Source organism: Mixophyes fleayi, chromosome 6, assembly GCF_038048845.1.
Source record: "Mixophyes fleayi isolate aMixFle1 chromosome 6, aMixFle1.hap1, whole genome shotgun sequence".
NCBI classification, from domain to species: domain Eukaryota; kingdom Metazoa; phylum Chordata; class Amphibia; order Anura; family Limnodynastidae; genus Mixophyes; species Mixophyes fleayi.
In genome coordinates, this window is record NC_134407.1 from 157996161 (window position 1) to 158015170 (window position 19010).

Consider the following 19010-nt stretch of genomic DNA (forward strand, 5'->3'; position numbering starts at 1 on the left):
AATTAAATACACTCTAATAATATCAATAGGTTTTCCATCAACACTTGTGGGGCGGGCTATTGCCTGTTCATTCTGTCCAGTCTCCCAATATTCAAGTTTCTTTGTTCGTGAAACAGTGATCAGTCTGCCGAATAATGGGAGACTTCAAACTAAGGGACCTAGCTGTATTACCTTCCTTCTACTGGCCTCCCACCCCATAATTCGAGTACCTCAGAAATATTTAGTGGGAGAGAACTAGTCCCACTTAATATAGTCCCTGAGGCATGTGAGAGCACACCCAGCATTCAGTTTGGTCTAAAACCTTACCCACCAAAGAATGATAATCATTCTCATAGATGCCTGCTCAAGTCCAAATTATTACTGGACTGGCATCGCTGGATGCATCTCTCTTCAACTATGGGGTCACAGTACTTACAGACACAATACTCCTCATACAATAGGCCCTCGCACTGTCTCCAAGGTTAGCAAAATTTTCTGTACCCCTGAATTGAATAGTGTCATTGGCTGGACCAATTGTGCTAACAACGTCTCCTTCATCTCCACATCCTCAGTATCACTATCACTCAGTATGACAATAGCAGGACATGAGTAGCGCACTCACATTACATGAAGGACTTGTGACAGTGACACAGTTACCAAATGAAGTAGCTTAATTTAAAGCCTACACACATGACTGTTCTTGACTGTAATAACCAGGCGGATGAACCAGTTCTCATCACCTGTTCACCATTGAAAGAATTGACTGTCCTGGAAAGAGAATAAGATGAGAGAAACACTGGAAGGTGAAAATAGAAAAACCGCTGCTCTATGCTGGATAACAGTCTTTGCAAAGTCCTTAGCTCAGGTGTTATTAACTGCAACCTTGGCACAGATTCACGAGTGTCATTCTCGGCTGTAATTTGAACCTTCTCTGGGTTGTTGACTCCTCTGCAATGGGTGGAATGGGTCCAAGTGTTTCTCTACTACTCCTAGGGATGTGATCCTGGTCGTCAACACTAGGTACCTGTCTGTCAAACAACTTGAGCATAGAAAATGACAGTCCATAACATACTGCAACATCATAACAATTAGTGTAACATCTCAGGAGACAGTGTTTGCCTTTGTTTACTGTTTCACTATTTGCTTTTCTTTACAAAATTTTGAACAGTCTCTTCATTACGAACTCAGATTTTCAACAGTCTCTCCATTATACACTCATCTCAGTAAAACGTCAAAAGTATTTCAAAAGGTGACAGGTTAAGAGGCGGCTTAGGGGTGGTTCTGATAGTGGTGAGGACTAGTGGCCCAAGCTTCCAGCCACTCCAATCTAGTTTCAACTATCTCTCTATTCAATTATTTCTAAATAGTACCGTTTACTCTATTTTCCCACTGGCTTGTGGCTGATAAAGAGTATGTAACTTACTATCACTGGCCATACGATGTACTCATTATCTAAAATGTATTACCAGTAAAATGAATAACCTTATCACTTTCTATATAACTCTAGGGATACCATATCTACTAACAAAAATCCTCAGTATGACACAGCAATATTAGACACATTTGGATGAAACTTTACCTAGATATAGATTACATCAGTACACCAGTATATACTTGAGAATCCTGCAAACTGGCAATTGGATGAAGTGGATTTATTTTACCTGGAAAAAAAGTACATCTGTATGAGGGGTATGGGATGGCTCTATTGGTATTGTCTTCCTGACAGTTTTCCTCATTCAAGTAAGACAAGACATTGCCTTCCTACTAGCCTGAGAAGAAAAGTCTGGTGCACACAGTATGCTCTTACCAGCTTTCACATATTTTCTCTATCCAGATGAGTCAGACCATGTGCTGCCTCAGGATGTTCTGGGAGCCACGGCCTACCTTGTCCATCTCTCCAGAGTCCAAAGGACTCCTGACCACATCCCTTCACCTTCTAAAATGCCTTTTTCCTGCAGGGAACACAAATCTTACATTTTAACTAATTCTTGTATATTTACAATTTAGAAAAAAAAATAAAAACATTAATTTGTCGTTTGTCATATTTAAATCTGCTCACTTGACAGCTTCATCCGCCCGGTTATTACAGTCAAGAACAGTCATGTGTGTAGGCTTTAAATTAAGCTACTTCATTTGGTAACTGTGTCACTGTCAAAAGTCCTTCATGTAATGTGAGTGCGCTACTCATGTCCTGCTATTGTCATAAAAGTTCCTCAGTCCCCTCAACGTCGCCCCCTATCCTAGAAACATACTCAAAACCTGTGTATATCAACTGATTTACCCTCTGCCAGCGCACATGCCATTCTCGATCCCACAAGTTCAGCTACCTGGCTAAGTGAGAAGGGAAAAGGGGTCAGTTTTTATAGAACCTCATTATTTATAACAATATCCAGTACATGTCTGTCTGACTATGAAAAATATAAAAACATGAACATTTACATTTTCTAAAGGGTTTCACTTATGTCAGGTCTTGTGGCAAAAGTCTTATTCAAATGTTCCACACAGAGATGCATATCTGTATGTCTGCCTAATTCACCTTCAGCTAGTCTGCTCTTTCCACTCTTTGTGCATCTAGAGGCATACTTTGTACATCTTGCTCAGGAGACATGTAGTTTAGGCAGAACTTGCGAGGGCAGATACCGCATGCTATCTATAAAGCTTGAATCATATTTCCACAACAGAACTCCTGCTTAAAATTAGCAGCCTCTATAAGCATAAAAAACACAACCTTTAGCTACCTTCTTGGCTATGTTAATATAGTGTGCATACCCCTAATTCTGTCCATTGTCAAAAATGTCTTAGCCCCTTGCGTGAGACAATATCTCAAACACTGGACCTTTGGGACAGTGTCTACGTATTTTGTACCTCTTTATAAGAAAATAATGAGATACTGACAGAGATGTAAAGAACGGGAAATAAGACAGCAAATAACAATAATAATACTGAAGTGACTTGCAGAACAACAGGAAAGCAGAAAAGGGGATTTTTCAGCAAGATGACAGCTGGATTGGGCACTATGGGGGAATTGGCTCTCAAATATTTCACTAATCCCCTTGACTCTTAACTAATCTATGACCCTTCCCCCATTCTTATTAAATTTAACAGGGAGTTCTGTCACCTACCTAATCCAGTGTCGTCCATCGTTAGTTCCTATGGCACCCGGTATCTTTGATCACAATAACTATACAACCTGTGATGGACTTGTGGCTATAAAAGAGAAGTTAAATTAAGCATTTTTACACATACTCTGTATCTACCATGTGTGTCTTCCTGGAATACATAAAAAAAAACACCATTAGAAGCAGAGTATATATACATTTCATTTTAAATAATAAATCTCAGCCAAATAAGTTATCATGAGCCACTCTAGAAGAAACAGTGTTAGAATGACCCATTGTTAACTTGTCTTTAAGGGAAACATTTTGTATTTCTCCTACAATCCCCATAGTTAATAAATATATTTCTTTCTGACTGTCCTTGTCTAAAGAAGAGGAAAAAAAAACCAAAACAAAGTTTAGTCAGTGTCAGAAATAAAACAAAACATTTTCATTTCTTTATTTTCAATCTTTATCATCAACAACAGGAAACAAAAAAAACAACAGAAAACTAAAACAAAAAACTCAGACTGCAACCATTCATTGGCAGCAACTGTTTCTTATATAAAATAATTCCCTAGCAACTGTTATCTCTAGTTTTTTTGTATTGTTCTAGCTCTATATGGCCTCATTGCAGCCAGGGTCAATGAGCTGAAACTATTTGTCTCTACACAAAAGGATATCTCTCACCTACTAATCATCATCATCAACATTTATTTATATAGCGCCAGCAAATTTCGTAGCTAATAGCACATACATGTGAAACCTCATTTTTTTCCTTTTAGGATTTCTGAAACTAACCCATTACAGGGACACAACAAACTTATTTTTCTAATATTAATACATAGCACACTTCTTTTCCCTGGCTGCACTTTAGTGATTATCCACATAAGGCGGGGGATGTCACTTTACATATTGAGCTTGCCAATGAAAGGAAAGAAAATCTCTCTCAACACTGTTTGAAAAACTGGTCTCCCTAGATTCAATTACCACCTTTTGTCTTGCTTATGTGGCACTTACTGTACTTCTACTGCATGTTTTTTTCTAGATTCAATCATAATCCCTTCTATTGCAGGACTTTGGCACAAACATAAACAAACACAAAAGAAAAATTCATATAAAAGTTACTCATCTCCCTCTGAGCAGTTACACACTTAATCCAGAATATCAGTTACATTTGCTATTTTTATAAGTTTTTCTTTCTTGTATCGGTTTATACTTTCCCCACTTGCGCTCGCTTCTCTTCACTACTTTCCGCTGCACATGCGCTATCCTGCCATATGCTCCCTTACTGTTGCCAGTTTTAAACAGTCAGTTTGTTTAATTCTCAGTTTTTACATTTTTTTTTTATCTCTAACCGTACTCACTACCTCTTGATCAACATTACCAACCATGGGAAAGGGTTTCACATATTCAACGGTCATCTTGACCCACTGATCACACTATGCCATTGCATACTTACCTTTACTGTATGCCATTGCATACTTACCTTAAACTTCTTGACCCTCAAAAGCCCAAACGCAACCTGTACCTCGGTTATCTCTCACCGTATTTCACGCTACAATTTAAATGATACTGCCGGGACACCTTTGACCTGAGTCTCGTTCGCCGAAGACATCTTGTGCGTTTGTTTTGGCACCCATTTGGAAGCGGACTCCTCAACGCCTCTCAGCACGAAAACTCCTGCTAAAGATTAATCGGCTGTGGATGTATTCTCCAACTTGCCGCATCCACCACTTAGCGGTGCGTAAGTGTACACAGTGAGGTCCCTACCACAAAAACTGGGAGAACAAAAATATCAATCTTGCAATATGCTGCCTTTCCAGCACACCTGTTTAGTACTTTAGAACTGGGAGCACTGAACATTTAAGAACATCCAGCCTTTCCAGCGAATTTCCTCCGACCATCCATAATTTCACATTAACGGCTGTGTATGCAACCCTGTGGTCTGATCGCGCAGCTTGCAGATACTAGTTATCTGCCGTCTCTATGATTATTATTGGGATGATCACGAAAACCACTGTTTCCAACGTATACCTTGTATACCACAACGTCTTTTATACCCTGTTTTCTTTCAAACAGAACACCACAAAGGTCTCTTTATATCCTGTTTCCTCAACAGAAACTTTGTCCCTCAGGTTATCTTTATTTCCTGTTTCTTTCAACAGTAACCTGGATCCTCAAATGGTACTTTCACAATCACACAATTCACATACACCTTTGTTTTCTGCGCAGAGAAATACTTTTCCAAATGGTGGTATTAACTTCTCAGAGGTTTTAACAATTAATTTCACTATAACATACAACAGGACTATCAATACAACCGTTTAAACATGTGGCAATACAGGGAAGCATATGCGTACACTAAGCAAACAAACCAAGTATAAATCACAAAATTACATGAAAAATAAACAATTTTTCTTTCTTGTCCCCAAGTCCTCACCAGCACCTCATAGATTACACAAAGCAAATATTTTTGTATGGCAACACTGGATGATATAAAGGCATATAAATATTTGCGTTCTTACCTGTATATGACGCGTCTCCCACCCTTTGTTGGTAAACTGAAATCTGTAGCTTTTGCGAATCCATGATCAATGTAATGCCTTTTCGAGCCCCCAAATTGTTATGCTCGTTTTGTCACTTACCAATAAACATTGTCCAATGTGATTATTGTGGTTCCAACGCACAAAGAGATCTAATTGCAAAATATAGCAGGATTTACAACATGCCATTATGATGCATAAAAGATATTATAATAAACAGGAAAGCATAAAAACCTGAATACATTACGTATGTGCTTCCCCTGGGCCCAGGTTAGATACAGTCATGTTGTCTGTTGTCAGGGAGAAGGATTTACAATGGCCCGGGAGCTTGCTTATATGCAGTCCCAGTTAACAAAAAAAAACACTGATGTCACTATGTACACAGATAACACTCAGAGAGATCTTCATTGGTCCAGGGTTAACTTCATTTGATCTTCAACAAAGGGTGGGGGGCAACTTCCCCCAACTGTTGTCTACATGTCTTCCTGCCGAATAACCAGTTCAAACTGACCTACAAAGTACTTTTGAGTATTAATCTCATATTGCTTATAACTTGCAACCGCTAGATGCGATCGCTATTCTGTCGAAACCGAGTTAATGCTGGTGAAATAAGCTTTAAAATGAGACCAAATTTTTTACCTTTTAGATGACCTGAACTGTAAATACTGTAAAAATCACCAAATAAGAGACTCCTCAATCCAGGCTATTGTCCGGCCGCTTGTCAGCATCGGAAGCCCCGCCCACCAGTTCACGCAATCCATTTATACACACACACACACAACAATCATGCCCATGTCGTGCACCTGTGTATGTGCTCATTTCTCCAGGTACCAGCAGGATCATTACCCCTGGCTGTACCTTTCCTTGCTGGATAGGGCCTATTGTGGTTACCTTTTCCACAGTACCCTAACTAATGTATAAATAATCTCTAATACATTTTACTAATAAATAAATGTTGATTGGAACTTTAATAAATGTGTATTATTTACAAGTGTAAGTGCAAATGTAAATATGTGTGTTACTAATCCGTGCAATTGCATCATTACAACTAATCGCAATTGCACGGTAAAACAATATTAAGTTTGTTTACTCCATCCAATTATTTGACTTCCACAGAAGTTTGCTTGTTACTTTTATTAAAATTATGACCTTGACCATTGTCACACAGGAGATTGACATTATTAACATAAATGTGTACACTGTATGATACAGAAATGCCTGTGTGCTGCTGTAAGGAAACTGTGCCTCATGTGCACCATCTCTGTCTCCCTCATATATCCCCATTGTGTTTTATGCTTAATATTTGTGCAAGTGCTATACTGACTGTTTAACTCATGCTCACTGTATTTGTACTTGTATTTGTGCTGCCTGTAATTGTTTCAGTATACTTGTGTTTGTACCTGGTGATTAAAGTGTAAATTTAGAAGTGGCAGTACAGAAAAAGTAAGTGAATGGAATTTGATAGTTTTACAATAAAGACTGTAGGAGAAGTAGCAGTATGACATACCAGCCCACTCCGACCACTGCCTGTACTTGTACCATACTGGCCCATGTTTAAAACCTCCCCTCCGGTGGTCATGTGAGAAGTGCATGAGGGGCATGGTGACACCATAGCATCACCATGGCCCGCCCCATGGGAGAATGCCTACACTTCCAGGTGGTCGAGAGGGCTTCCCAAAGTTCTGGGAGGGTAGGCAAGTATGAATTGTAGCATGTGTATTATGATTACTTACATTCATGTATTTGTTATGCTGAATTGTATTAATGTATTTGTATGCTATTTATCTGGAACTGTGCACCTTATAAATAAATAATGATGGTTAAACTGAAGGAAATTTAGGAAAACACCTTGACATCATTATAGAGGGTTGGGTACGATCTGTTGTTGCCGAATCTGTCGACACCAAAATATTGCATGTCACAAAACTAGCTCTTAACATGAAGAGCTCCCTCCACATAATGAGAGAATTACAGTCACTAGGTCTATTTATAATCTGGGGCTTTCTCACGTCCTCAGCCCGGAGGACATAGGGGAGGGGCGCGGCACAGTGTTATTTTTTATTATGTATTAACTGTATTGTGTCGGCAGATCCACCGGCTGTATTGCTGGCAGGTCCTCCGGCTGACGCTGACATTGCCGTGTGATTTGTGACTGTCGACTTTACTGTCTGTCGACAGTCACAAATCTTCCCCTTTTTACTATGTAGACACACCGAACCTGTTGACATTTCTGACTGTCGATATTATGGTGTCGACAGGTTAGGCATTAACAGATTGACTACAGCCCCATTATAGACTTATGTTAGGAATAGTCTGACAATTTCACATCTGGCCACCAGAGGTCACAGTTGTACCTAAAATCTTGTTTTTGAACTTCCCCTTATTCAAGTCAGTACTGCCTCAGAAGAATCTATATTGGAACCAGTTTCCTGTTTGGGCCTAGGCACTTCCTGAATTAAGCCTTTGCTTGAGTAATTGTTTGCTAGGCTTCTGTTAACTTAATCTGTAAATTGTAATATCCATTTGTGTATCAAACCAGCTTATATCGGACCACTAGCTTGGGTACCGGTATATATTCAGGACACCCTCAAGTTGCTCAGTATACAGATTTTGTTTGCAAATAGCTATATTACTCATTAAACTTCAGAAAATACAAAAATATTGTTAGAACTTAAGCCTAGTTACATGCAATAATGTAATAGTAATACATTACCACTACCCTTCTCCCTTCTTATCCTTGTTGGCCTCTCTGCTGCCTTTGATACCACTGGCCACTCCCTCCTTTTGCAACTCTCAATCTATAGGCTTCTTAACACTATTGTCTCCTGGTTTTCCTCTTACCTCACCTCAGTATTTCTACAACTGAAATAATCGTTTGCTCCCACCCTCCAGTGCTCCCTCACCTCACCCTTTATCATTCTGTTGCTAACACTACATCCTTGACTCCTCTCTCTACTTCAAACCTCACATTCAGCCCCTTTCCAATTCCTGCCACGTCCACCTCGGAATATATCAAAGATGCTGCTGCTGCTTTATTTTTCTCTCCTGCCGCTCTATCTCTGCTGTCCCTTTCTGGCAACCGCTACCTTGGCTCCCGATGGCCTATAGAATTAAATTTAAACTCCTCACCATCACCTACAAAGTTCTCAACCAATCCTCCCACCCTACATCTCCAACCTCATCTCTACCTACACTCCTTCCTGCCCTCTCCGCTCTGCCAAGGACCATCCCCTCACTACCACTACCACTCTGATTACCTCTTTCCACTCCCACCTCTAGAACTTAGCCCAGGCTGTTTCCCACTTGTGGACTGATCTTCCAGGCCTTATCAGATTAACTGCTTTTCTCCAAAATCAAATGCTTTATTTAAGCCTACCAGCCCTCCTCCTAACTTCTTTGCCTTGGCTATCACCTCTACTTCCCCATTCGATGCCACTCTATTTGCATCTTCCCCTCCCATATAGGATACCTCATGTTCTCCCTTCTACTATCGCATCACCCTCTAGGCCTGCTTCCTTATCCATGTTTCCCTAAACACAGGCCTTTACAGGATGTACTGTCCTGTAAATAACTTGATCTCCATTACCAAGTTATCTGTGTATAATTTGTAAATTAGTAGATGTCTGATCTTTGTATTATTTTATTTGTATGTATTATGTAATGTTATATGGATCATTGTAGTATGTGTATTGTATACTATAGTAAATTAATGTACATTTATTAATGTATTTATATAAAAGATATACTGCACTGGGCTCTTTTCCCCTTGCTATCCCCCCATAATCTCTTAACTATATAAGGTAATCCCTCCTGACATTATATGTTATTATATTAATTTGCATCTCAAGTATTATTCCAATTGTTACACTGCAAAATTATGATCATATATGTTATTATGTGTTTTGTTTCTTTGCTGTATCAACCTTTCAAAATTAAGAAAGAAGAAAAGTAGTACTACAGGTTATTCTGGTACGATGAATGCACGTAGTATGAATTAAGGAATCCCTGTGTTAAAAGAGTGAATGCAGTGGGTGGATCTGGGAATGTAAATGGTTTTGTCTCTGTAGAACACTAGGAATCACCATAGGTGCATCCTACCCTTAATCTTTCCCCAATGTAAAGCGGCTGATGAAGGACAACATCATTTTTTCAAGTGCCTTTGGGAATTGAGTTTAAAGGAGTGTGAGCCACCTAGATAGGTTCTGTGTAATTGAAGTTATCAAGCATCAGGTTTGATAAAGTAGAATATACTAAATAAATAACTAGAATCTGATTGGTTGCTATATGCAACACCTCCACTTTTTAAAACCCGCAGTTTGATAAATTTACCCCCTTATGTTCTGGCATGACCAGATTTGAAGGTTATGCATTCTGGCTTGTCCAGAACCTATGCCTTGAGTTGAGAAATGTAACTTTCATTTTATTTTATTTTTATTTTAAACTATTTTGAAAAATAGCACTGATATACAAAAGAGGAATCGGCAATTAGTACATTGCAAAAACAGGCATAAGTAGATGACAATGCAAAGGGAGACATTCGAATATTAAACATAAAAAACAACAACACATTGTCATAGCAAAAATAAATGCGGAACAGTTGGTGCACTAATTGGTCAAAATTCTATAACATTTTCTAAGAAGAGGGGGGGGGGGGGATGAGACTGGTCATCGCCGAAGGAGGAAAATAGAGCGCAGATGAAAATACTTCTCAAAAACTCGGGAAGTGGGGACAACTTTGAGGTTCAGCGTATGAGCCGCTCATCAATGGGGGGTTCACTTAAAGGGGAAGAGCTGGTGATGGAATTAAGGGGTTACAAGTAAAGCCAAGGAGCCCTGGTGGAATTTATCATTCTTATAATGTAAATGGTGTGTGATCTGTTCCATTTGGGCAATAAACCAGATATAGGAGCGTAGGACCGCCTTAGTAGGGGGTTCAGCTTGTTTCCATGGCTTGGCCACTAAGCATCGCGCTGCAGCAAGGATATGGGAAGCTAATTTTGCGGATTGTCTGTCATTGTCAGGGGATAGCAGAGGAGAAAGGACCATGTTTTTTTCCAGACGGGACACGGAAGGAGGGAGGAGAGGAGGGTCCCATTTTATTTTTTAATGATTCTTGTAGTGTATGTGTAAGTGTGAAATGAGAAGACGGGGCCAGGGATGCGTAAAGACCTGTCATCTAATACACATGCAGGATATATGTATATACACTATGAAAAGGAAATTTGCATATATATGTGTTTACAAAAAAAGAAAAGTGTAAGTAGCTTCCCCTTGCAGGTACCTGTTATTTTAGAGAAATTAGGAATGCAGAGCATTAATAACAGCCACTTTGTAATGAATATATTTCTTTATTTTGGTATTTACATTTAAAAAAAAAAAGTTTTATTGTATTTTCTTAAGATTTTATTTTCCTAAATGCATTTCTCATCATAATACTGCATAATACCATGTTTGTTAAATAAGAATGTTTTGTGTCCCCATCCACCATATTGTGTGAGCGTAACAATTTGTCGGAGTTCAGGAGAGTGGGGAAACATTATCATTGTCTGTATATTATCTTGCAGGCATATGTGTGAGTGTGTGTGTGTGGGGGGGGGGGGGCAGGGTGGGAGGGCAATTTGCACAGTTCTTATAGTTTAGTACATGCTATCCTTAAAGCTTTAATACAAGTGATTAGGACATGGATTCCATAAAGCGAGAGGGAGGCCCTCAGCACTCTAATTATCAAGCAATGGAAATTAATTTGGTGGATACCACAATTCTAGCAGTCCGACTTAACATATTAAGGAGTCTATTTATCAATAGGAGAAAACCACTAGATAGGGCAGAAACGGGAGTCTGCTCTGCTGGCCGCTGGAGACGCCCTATTTAACAAAGACAGCAACAGTCCTCCAATTGATAATGATATCTCAAGCAGGTGATAGCAGCGCCGGTACACAATAACTTTATTTTTTCTGTTTTTTTACTCAATCTGGAACAAGAAGCCCATGTCTGGGCCTCCAGTTCCAGTACTCATGCACACGCCAGCAAGTTGGCATGCAAAGATTGGCACCAGGCTGGCCTGGGATCGCTCATCTGCCCCAGGAACATTTTTTTGATAAATTGCCCAGTAGCAGATTTTCTATCAGTGTGATCAGCAGCAATAGAAAATCTTGTTAGTGGAGGGGTCTTGATAAATATATTGTCACTATAATTCACATAGATTGTATTTATGCCTGGGAGATCCAAAGAAGTTAATTCAAGCATGGTCCTCTGTAACGTGCAAGCAAATCAATATAACTAAGGGCTGCAGGGTGACAAGCTTCCTTAGATGTGGCTACCGACTTTTATTCCATTATATGGCAGTAACTTTTGGCGATCCTGAAAAAGATGCTCTGGCCCAAAATATGTCAAATGGATGCAGGTGTTGTATGCTAGACCACAAGCAAGAGTTAAAACAGGCAGACTAGTTTTTTGTTTTGTTTTTTAAATAGAGGCAAACCTCATGGATGCCATTGCATTCCTGCTGTATTCACAGTGGCTGTGCAGCCATTAGGTAAGATCAGATAACATTACATCAGATAAGAAACAACAAAAACATTCAAGAGCTATTCCTTTGGAATACCACTATATGCAGATGATATGCTACTATAATTAGCGAACACTATTTCATCTCTTCAGAGTTTGCTGAATGTTTAGCATGTTTGGTCAATACCCCAAGTTGCTTATTAACTTGGAAAAATCAAATGTGTTTGCACTTGAAGAAGGAATTCAAAGATAGACAATTTGAGAATCCCTGGCCTTACCTAACCTGTAACATTCGTACCTCACCACACAACTTCACCAAATACAGTGTCTGTAATAACTTGTATTCAAATACATATACTTTACTATGGAGTTGGTCCCAGTTGAATCACAGAGCGTTGGCGACTTTTACGCACCATTCGCCTTAGCAGTCGTTGACCCCACTCTCTGATTTTAGGTGGTCTTCATTTTCGTGGCTAGTTGCTGTTGTTCTTAATCGCTTCCACTTTCTAAAAATATCACTTACAGTTGACCGTGAAATATGCAGCAGGGATGAAACTTCATGAATCATCTTATAGCAAAGGTGGCATCCTATCACAGTACCATGTTTGAAGTCACTGAGCTCTTCAGAACAACCAATTTTGTATCTCAAATGCAAACGGAGATTGCATAGCTAGGTGCTTGATTTTATACACCTTTGGCAACAGGTCTGATTGAAACACCTCAATTCAATAATTAACAGGTTTGGCCAAATATAGTTGTATAGTTGTATTTTGTCCATATAGTGTATGTACACAGATGAAAATAGAGGAATATAGATGTCTATATATGGCAGGAGAGAAAATTTGTGATCAAAACACTAATCATCATTACATCACGAACACTCACTTGATCAAAACAAATAAATCAGATTCTCCAACACAAATCAGCCTGGATGACTTTGAAATGGTTGAGTGAAGAAAATCTAATTTCTGAATCAAAAGAAAAATCTGAACAATTACAAGCTAGTCGTAGTTTATTGGGTCTGTAGTGCTGTCTGGATAGAATTATTAGTCATTACATTACAATGTATGAACAACATTACTATTTCTCTTGTTTGAATTTATTACGGTGGCTTCAAAACTGCCAGATTTACTATAAAGGCCAACCCGCTAGAAAGCAGTCTGAAAATCACAGTTTAACAAAGCACCACATCACAGATTGTCACTCCGATTTATAACATAACAATACAAACCATCAGATTACCTAAGCTGCTGTTTCACAAACCGCAGTGAATACCTCCAGCAAAACAGCTAGAATAAAAGAGGTGGTTGTGACAGGTGAGTTTGCTAAAACTGCATGCTGTTTGGCTATCTTGTCATTTAGAACATACGAGGAGGCACCACTGACATATGAATTATGGTGGCAATCATTATTGATTAAGGGGCAAAATTAATTTATGATTAACTTATGGGACAAATTTATTTTTTAAGTATATTAAGGCGCACAATTGTTCATTATACTAATGGGGCAATATAATTTTATTGCTATTGGGGACAATACTTGGGAGCACTATTTATACTGCATACATTTGGCACAGCTCAACAGAGTACAACTGCAGTGTCTAATTACAAGTGGATAAGGGGACATTGTAGCTCAGTGTAAATATGTATATTGTTTATTGTATACTGTTGCTATGTGAGTTAAACTGATATTCATTGTGCTTAAAGTGAAGCCAGGTGAGTTATGGGTAAGGATCAGATTGCAGGATACAGGTGAGGGGGAAGGCCAATTAGTATTCATTGTTCTCAACATGACTAGGCCAGACATTTTGTTTGGAACCCAGCAGGGGACCTTCTGTGGAAGCACAGCTCATCTCCACTCCCCCTCCAACTCCCTGATACAGCACCCACCAATGGTTAAGAGGAACAGAGCCAGGGGTTTGCCGAGGGAGGGGAAAGCACTGTGGAAATTTTACTCTGGATATAAGGAAGCACTCCAGGAGGAGGGGGGGGGGGGATATATTCATGCTGAGTATTGATGGCTGGAATCTGCAGGGTGGCTGGTTTTTGAGTTGCCGTTCTCTACATGTGGAAAAGATCTGCAGATCCATGGGTCGTCAAGTCAGGACAGCCAGGTGTCTGTAATTCCTTAAGCTAGTGGGGTAAGGAACAGATGAAGTGCTAAGCCTGTCTGGTATTTATTTACTGGTTGTATATAATATTCTAGTGATTGCTTTTATTACAATAAATGTATTGATATACTATCTAACTGCATTTGCCTGAGAAGGTATTGGGTAGGCTTCCCTGGCATAGTAAGGCACCTGTGGGTGGCCAGCCAGTGTGAAGTGGGTAGAATTGGGCCAGAAAACCCGGTATCTTCACAATTATTATTGCCTGTCACAAATGCCCAGCCTGTCAGATACAGTAATCTGAATAGTTGGCCATGAGTCACTTAACAATGAATACACCTTTTCTGCCACCACAAAGGATTTATTATGGTGTCCTTACTTTCACCAAAACCAATTATTAATGTTTCACACCTAAATCACATGTAGCATGAGCCTCCCTGGGCTTCGTCAATTCACAAAGAATCACAGAGAATACACTAGATTAAATTTAATTTGAAAAATGTTTCCAAGGCTTATGTCACGGTCACTAGGAGTCTTGACCCAGAATTTAGCAGATGTAGCATTACTCACCAGAGGCGCAGAGTCTAACACAGTGGCTGGTCTTCTCCAGGAACTTCCGCAAGGAAGTATGGGTTTTAGCGGCTTCCACTGTGCAGGTCACGGCCCTCTGGAGAGTATGGTAAGTAGACGGATACAGCTATACACAATGAGAACAAGGACCTCCTTGAGCTGGATAGGAGGAGGAATGCCAGAAGATTAAATAGTCTCTGAGTAGTAGGAATAGTAATGACACATCGAGAATGATGACCAGTGGTAACTGGGAAAGAGAGGTTCCGAAGTGCCTAGAGTGCAGGTAAACTGTAACAAACGAATACTTCACAACTGAAGGAAAGATTATACGAGCAGCCAGTAATACAAAGTAGCAGAGAAGTCAGCGACTAGCAGATATTACCACTAATACAAAGTAGAAACTTAGTCCCCGTAATAGATAACATACAAGGTAGCGTGAAGTGGTCTGCGGCTGACAGGTATTACCACTGGCGTGGAGTAGAGACTGTCCAGGTGCAGGTAAGATACGAGGTATCGTGGAGTGGTCTGCGGCTGACAGGTATTACCACTGGCATGGAGTAGAGACTGTCCAGGTGCAGGTAAGATACGAGGTAGCGTGGAGCGGTCTGCGGCTGACAGGTATTACCACTGGTGTGGAGTAGAGACTGTCCAGGTGCAGGTAAGATACGAGGTAGCGTGGAGCGGTCTACGGCTGACAGGTATTACCACTGGCGTGGAGTAGAGACTTGTCCAGGTGCAGGTAAGCGTCCACAGCAAACAGGAACCACGAACAGGAATAGAGAACTTCTTAGTACCTCAGAGGAATGAGGACCAAGAACAGGCAAAGGTAGTAGGGCAGCAGGTGTCTTAAATAGTGAAAAGTAATTAATCATCCAATAAGGAGAGGAGCAAGGTTTTAACAGTTTGTAGGTCAGCACATGCGCAGACCCCTGGTCAAGATGGCGGGCGGCTGCGGCGCAAGACAGGCACCGGCAAGGCGAAGAGAAACCTAGGTCTTGGGCCAGAGGAACTAACAGTCCGGTGAGTGACAGCTTAGTTATAAAAATTAATATAAAGACATACAATATGTTGCACAAATATGTTTCAGAAAATAAAATAGGAATGGATGCTCAGACCACCAACTGGAATTGGCGCCACTGAACTAGGAGGTGTAGAGTCTAACGTACCCCTGGTGTTCACCAGGGACCCCCGCAAGGAGGTTTGAGCTTGGCTGCAAGAGGCACGCATGTCGCGGTCCACCTAGACAGTTACCAGAGTAGTGATAGGGAATGGTCAGGACGGTACAGAAGGGAAAACCACAGAGAAGTCAAACAGGCCGAGGTCAAAGGTCACGAGAAATCCAGGAGAATAGTCAGGAAGCCTCACACGCTGGCCCCGCGGACGGACACCGGCGTTAATACCTTCCTCCTAGAAGCGGTGATTACGGTATCCTGGCTACATCCTTGGATCAACATCCACTATTTGGTGTCTCGTTTTGCACGTGTTGCCAACCACCCTCTCTTATGACCTCCTACCTGTTCCCATTGGTCCTAGCATTTTGGAGCATTATTTAAACCTCCCATTTCCTTCTATCCGATGCCTTTTCTTCGAGTTACTCACTCTCAGTAAGGATTTGGATTCGGCCTGACTCACCTGCTGTTGCTCTGCATTATCATCCTTGGATCAGCTGAAGCTTCTCTTCACTGTTGTCCCTAATAGGACTACCGCTGCACCTGTATTCCCCAGCCGTGTTCTGTGTTTCCATTTTCAGTTCAGCTAACTTCTACTCCGGTACTACGTCAATTGGAACTGCGCTTACCAGGAACTCACCACTTCTGCGCGGAATACCATCTACGGATCAGCTAAGTTCTACTTCGCTACTGTCTCTATTTGAACTGCCGCTGTACCCGTAATTCACCTGCTGTTGCTCTGAGTTACCATCTACGGATCAGATAAGTTCTATCACACTACTGTCTCTATTTGAACTACCACTGTGCCAGTAATTCACTTGCTGTGCTGAGTTACCATCTTCGGATCAGCCCAGTTCTACTCCATCACTGCCTCTATTTGAACTGTCGCTGTACCAGTAGTCCACCTGCGGTTGCTCTGAGTTTTCATCTATGAATCAGCCACTTCTCTACTAGCTCCGCTACTCACCACTGTCAGCATTACTATGAGATCAGCTTCCCAGCCAATACCTCCAGTATTTCTCTGACTTACCGTCACTCCTCCTCTGTATCATGCTCTGCCTATTACTCTGCCAATACTCATTCTGGGAACCGCGACCTGCGGGATAGGTGCAGCAAAATCCATACCCTTTTGCAGGGGTCACTGGTGAACACCACCTACCGTTAAGACTCCGCGCTCCTGAATGAGCCATACTATTTGGCAGCTACAAGGGATCCACTAAATATTTATCAGTTTTGACAAAGTCGGGGTCACAACGGAAGCAATGGGCACAAACCAGGAGAGGAGTCAGAGGAAGCCAGGTCAAAATCAATATATGAGCAGAAACAGTAACAATGCTGGAGAACAGGAGACCTGATACTCTGGCACCCTAATGGTGCAAGAGCAGGATTTAAATAAAGGCGGCTGCCGGGTGATTGGAAGAGAACAAGGGTGGTCAGACGCGCTGACCGCCAGGACAGAAGAGCGTCCGGTTGCCTAGCAACGGAACAAGACAGAGCGCATGTGCCAGATGGAGTGGATACGGACGGGAACGCTGCGTGCCTGTTGCCAAGCAACAGGACACCCCCGGCTGAATCCATCAGGCGACCATCCCCGCTTCGTGGAGGAACAGCGTGGACGGCGCCTGACAGTACCCCCCTTCCCTTCTCTCCCCTAAAGAAGGATTGCCTCTATCCTGAAACTCAGCAAGGAGACGAGGAGCATGGAGGTCAACTTCATCCACTCAGGATCACTCCTCTGCCATAGCCCTTACACTGTACAAGAAACTGGGTCTTGCCACGAAGAGAACAAACCTCCAAGATTCTCTCAACCTCATATTCAACTCCAAGAGAAGTCTTGATTGGAGGAGGTGTGACAAGCTCCTTGAAGAATTTGTTGAGGACCAGAGGCTTCAGTAAAGAGATGTGGAAGGTGTTATGAAGGTGTTATGAATCTTGAGAGAAGGCAGTAAGGAAAGTTTGTAAGAGACAGGATGATAACTTGCGAAATGGAAAAAGGACCATATAAAGCGTGGAGTTAATTTCATTGAGGGAACACAGAGTCTGAGGATGCGAGTGGATAACCACACACGATCTCCAAACTTTAGTACAGGAAGGTTCCTATGATGGCGATCAGGAGCGCCTTTATAACACAGGGAGGCCTCTGAAAGTCTTGCTTGGGTCTGGGACCAAATTTGAGAAAGATTACGTGTAAGAATCTGCAGCAGGAACGGATGAGACAGGAATCTCTTGTAAGGAAGGGAGTACTGGATGTCTGCCATAGACAGTGAAAAATGGAGAGAAACCTGTAGAAGAATGCACTTGATTATTGTGTGCAATCTCCACCCAGCAAAGAAGGTCACTCTAAGAGGATTGATGTTCAGATGAAAAGCATCGCAAAAAGCATTCCAGGTCCTGATTAACACATTCGGTCTGTCCGTTGTCTGCTGATGATATCTGGAGGAGAATTTGAGGTTGACTCCAAGGTTCCCACAAAAAGCTCTCCAAACTTTGCCACAAATTGAACTCCACGATCCGAGATTATTTCATGTGGGCAGCCATGGAGACGGAAGATGTTCTTCAAAAATAGTTGTGCAAGCTCAGAGGCCGAGGGAAGTCCTCTACATGGTGTAAAATGAGCTATTTTAGAAAATCTATCTACAACAACACAGATAGTATTGGACATGACTTCGGGGAAGATCAGTAATAAAGTCCATGGTGACACTGGTCCAGGAGGAGTCTAGGATCGGAAGAGGGAGAAGACCAGGAGGACATTGTCTGGGAACCTTGTGACATGCACATGTGCTGCAAGCCTGTACATATTTATGTACGTCTGAACCAAGGAGGGCAGTGGTCTTCTTTTAGCCCGAGTGACCAGCAAATTTGGAATCGTGAGCCCAACTTAAAGGTTTGGGACGGAGATGAGGGCTCACGAAAGTGTCCAGGAGGAGACTTCACAGAAAAATTGGTTATGGCCACTACTTGAACAGGACTGAGGATAGGCTGTCATGATGCCCCATAAAGTCGGATTTATCAAAGGATCTAGACAACGCATCAGTTC